Raw genomic sequence first — 4021 nt, forward strand, 5'->3', positions numbered from 1 at the left:
GAGAGGAGGGGAAGGAAGAGGGGGGAGGGGAGAGAAAGGGAGAGGAGGGAGGGGGGAGGGAGAGGAGGAGGAGAGGAGAGAAGAGGAGGAAAGGCAAGGCCAGCCAAGAACATGTGGAGAAAGAGGGGAGAAGGAAGGGGACAGAGGGGGAAAGGGGTCAGGGAGAGCAAGAGAGAGAGAGGAAGAGGCCAAACAGCCTCTTTTATAGCCAGCCAGGCCTACCTGACTATTGCCAGGTAACTGTTGGGTGGAGTGTAGAAGGAATGCTAACGGTCATGGCCATGCCTATTTAAATCCTTAGCAACTATGCTACCTAACAATGTGGGAGAGAGGGAGAAAGAATGAGAGGAGGGGAAGGGGGAGGGAGAGTCAGTCTGTATGTTTGCGTGTGGGTGTGGTGAGCCAAGGGTTAGTTAACTGAGAGCCTCCTCACAGTCCCACACACTGCTTCAGAGTGCAGTATGAACACTTCAGCATTCCCTCTTTCGTGACAATGGGAGACCCGCCCAACATGCCTCAGAAGCGAAAGGGGCAAGCCTCCTTAAGCCTGCATTCTCCACACCTACAACGCCTGTGAAGCTGTCTGGGAGCAGCTCTACATGAGGGGCAGCAGGTGCTCGCTCCTCAGTTCTAGATTTCTATGCAGTATGAGCATTCTGTGGACATCCCCTTTGAAATGTACGGTACAAATAACTTCTCAGAACTCACTCAGCTTTGTGAAAAACGACATAAAAATATTTGATCAGGTTTCAGACCACAAAAGGAGGAGACAAACACTTCCCTTGCAGACATTGTGCACACATTGTACCTCAAGAGGCAGCACGTGTGTCTCTCATAGATGGGAGAAGTATCAGGACATCAGCCACTCCATCCACCCCATACTCCCAGAAAAGCCGCCAGGGGATGGAATATGTCCAGCTTGACTGCTTGTAGGAGCACTGGCACTCACACATCACATTTTCTCCAAGCGTGGAAACAGTTTTGTGTTCTCCAGATGCCTAAAGTCAGAAATGGATATCACCTGGACCACACGGGCTCACAGCTCCATTCCAAGCTGGTTCCATGGTCATGCTGCTCTGTCACTAATAAATTAACACAGCCCCCTTGAAGGGTCAGCCAATAAACCAGTTTGCTCAGGGGCACAGCACGTTGTAGACATGAACTGTCTGTCCACACTCTAAAAGAGGGTCTTTCCATTGAGCAGCCTGCTCCTCCTGTAGAATAGAACGCAACAGTTCAATGCCTCCATGACGTAATTGATATTAGTGGAGACCCAGTATCCACTGGTATCTCCATCTCTGAGTGTCACACTCTTTCAAGATGAAGCTGAGCCACCATGCACGTGCATGAATGAATGGGAGTCAGTTTTCAGATAGGTGAAGACTCTGGCATCCACTAGCATATTTAGTGTCCAGATTCTTGGTCCTGTTTGAAGCAAAGCACTGAAATACAGAGGCCAAGATACAGTCGTGCCATGCACAAAATGCTCATTGGAGAATGAAGGTTGCAGGCTTCAGGAAAGTCAGGTACATCTATCCTTAAATTCAGGCTACACCGGGGTCCTCTCCTAACATAGCCTGCTCTCCTGGATTCTGGCCCAGGGCTGGGTGGAGATTAGCAGTTCTTGGTGGAGCCTGGCGATTCCAAGTTAAGGGAAAAAGCCCAGGAAAGGTCCCTGTTTACCCATCTGAGTGCCTCAAGCATCAGTGTAGTAGAAAGAACTCTTGTGATAATAAATACCTTCCCCGTTGTGCCTCAGTGTAGTTGGTAGCCCAGCTTTTCCGTGCCGCCCTTGGACAGAACAACATTCTAGGGGAAATCTGTGTTTCCTGGCTTTTTTCCCCCCAGTGTTTTCAGTTTTTCTGTCTCTTGTTGCCTGGCTTGCTTCGTGCCATCATGCTCCTTAGGTGGTAGAAGTGGCTCAACCTGCCTCCTCCAGAGCCCTGACTGCAGTTTCCTGTCACCTCCAAGGGACTGCTGAACTGCTGCACTAGCTTTCCTTCCTTCCTTCCTGCCTGGCTGCGGCGAGCGGGGGTGGGGTGGGGTGGGGTGGGGATGGGTGTTAGGGGGTGAGTATTGGCACACAAGAATGTGCTGTTGCATTTCTGAAGCACCCTTAAAGAGCCTGAACCCAGGGAGTCCTCTCTTCTGAAGGCCATGAGCCCCCTCAGAAGCGAAAGCTTGAAATTGTCACCTGTATTAGCATTCCTTCTAGGCTCCACCCCACATTTACCTCGCAACAGCCAGGTATGCCTAACTCACTATAAAAGCGGCTGCTTGCCCCCTCCTTCCCCTCTTACTCTCTTTCGCTCTTCCCTCTCTGTCCCTTCTCTCCCCATTCCCCTCCCCCTCTCTCTCCACGTGTTCACAGCCGCCTCTCCTCCTCCCCCTCCCCTCCTCCTCCTTCTCCTTCTCTTCCTCCTCCTCCTCCTCCTCCTCCTCCTCTTTCTCCTCCTCCTCCCTCTCCCCCTCGTCCTCCTCGTCCTCCTCGTCCTCCTCGTCCTCCTCGTCCTCGTCCTCCTCCTCTCTCTCTCTCTCTCTCTCTCTCTCTCTCTCTCTCTCTCTCTCTCTCTCTCTCTCTGACTTTCTCTGCCCTACCCCCTCCTCAACTCTCCTTCCCATGCCCTAAATAAATTCCATTCTAGACTACATCTGTCCTACGACTTCAGGGGGAAGGGATGCCCCAGCATGGGCCCGCAGAGGCACCCTCTTCCACCACACCACATGCCGCGCCATCACCAAACATATTCCTGGTTCTTTCTTTCTTTCTTTTTTATAAAACACAGCAATAGGATCTCCCAAGAATACTGTGGAAAGCTTCCGAGAATAAGAGTCCCACACAGCACCCTGCAACCGCACAGGCTGCCACCCACTACACCGTGTCACTATGAGGGCTGGGTCCTCACTGAGGTATAAGGGTGTTAGGAATTCAGCAGTGCAAACAAAGACAAAACAAAGAAGGGGGGAGGGGGGAAAAACCCAACCCAAGTAGGGAGTCTAGCAGTTAAAATTTAAAGTTCAATTAAAGAAAAAAATTAATCTTCACTGTATAAATCCGAATGCTGGTCCAAAAAAATGGTTGCTTATCTAAAATTCAAGCTTAGCAGGACATTGGTGGGTGTTTTACCTGTGTCCTGCCCTTCCCAGAGCTTGTCCCGGCCTTGGGGATCAGAGGTCCTCCCTAACCCAGACCACAGGGCACTCTTGACCCCTTCCTGGCCCCCAGCCTTTGTCTTACTCTACTGAGCCGCTCATCATTTTCCAGTAATCTATTAACTTCTCTTGCTCCTTCACACTGTATGGGAAGCACTCGTGGTAGGTTTCAATGCAGGAGAGACGCTTGTGTGCAGATCGGTCTGTATAATAAGGGCATCTGGAGTTTCTCAAGGCTTTTTCAGAAGAGAAGTGGGTGGAGGAGAGGTTTTTAGGGCCAGGAAGTAATGTTACTCTGTCAGCAGCTTCAACGGAACCAAAATCTCTGACAGTGGCAAACATACAGAGACAGGATATAACCAGACACAGCTGTGACATTGCCCCTTATTCCACCCATGCACTGTCCTTGAGGTGAAGGCCACCAGAGAACTTTTTTTGTTTCTTGATGCAAGTGGCAGTGGTGACAAGCAAGAAGTCACAGCTCCACGATGTTGCCCACAGCCGTCTGAGGAGTTCATTTAATCCCTTGGTGACTTTGACTCTGATGAAACCAGATCTGATGTTTCTCTTCAGGAAAGAATTTCAAGACAAGCTCCACAAAGCAAAAAGCTTTGATTATAGTGAAGGCAATCATGCACATTCTGTCTTCCTTAAGTTTCATCTTTCATATTTTTTTGGAATTTCCTTAGATTGTCTGTAACATGGTTATGTTTTCTAGTTTTGCCTCCATGCCTTTTTATTTCCACTTTGAAACAATCTTTAGGACAAAATTGTCATCTAAAAGCTTTTTAAATCTAAACGTATTCTCTTTAACCTTCTTTACTAAAAAAAGAAATCTCATTTTTATAACTTTTAATATTTCTTTTTC

The 4021-nt window shown here is 49.0% G+C and overlaps 1 long non-coding RNA gene across 1 annotated transcript; it reads right to left on the reverse strand.

The window, feature by feature from the left end:
* Window positions 1-713: 713 nt before the first annotated feature.
* Window positions 714-3377, reverse strand: LOC116078817. Its single transcript, XR_004113641.1, has 2 exons — window positions 3239-3377; window positions 714-1214 (listed from the first exon to the last, which is right to left on the reverse strand). It is a non-coding gene; the product is annotated as an uncharacterized LOC116078817 (long non-coding RNA).
* Window positions 3378-4021: the final 644 nt, after the last annotated feature.

The sequence above is a fragment of the Mastomys coucha genome, unplaced genomic scaffold (genome assembly GCF_008632895.1).
Source record: "Mastomys coucha isolate ucsf_1 unplaced genomic scaffold, UCSF_Mcou_1 pScaffold5, whole genome shotgun sequence".
Classification (NCBI taxonomy): Eukaryota; Metazoa; Chordata; class Mammalia; order Rodentia; family Muridae; genus Mastomys; species Mastomys coucha.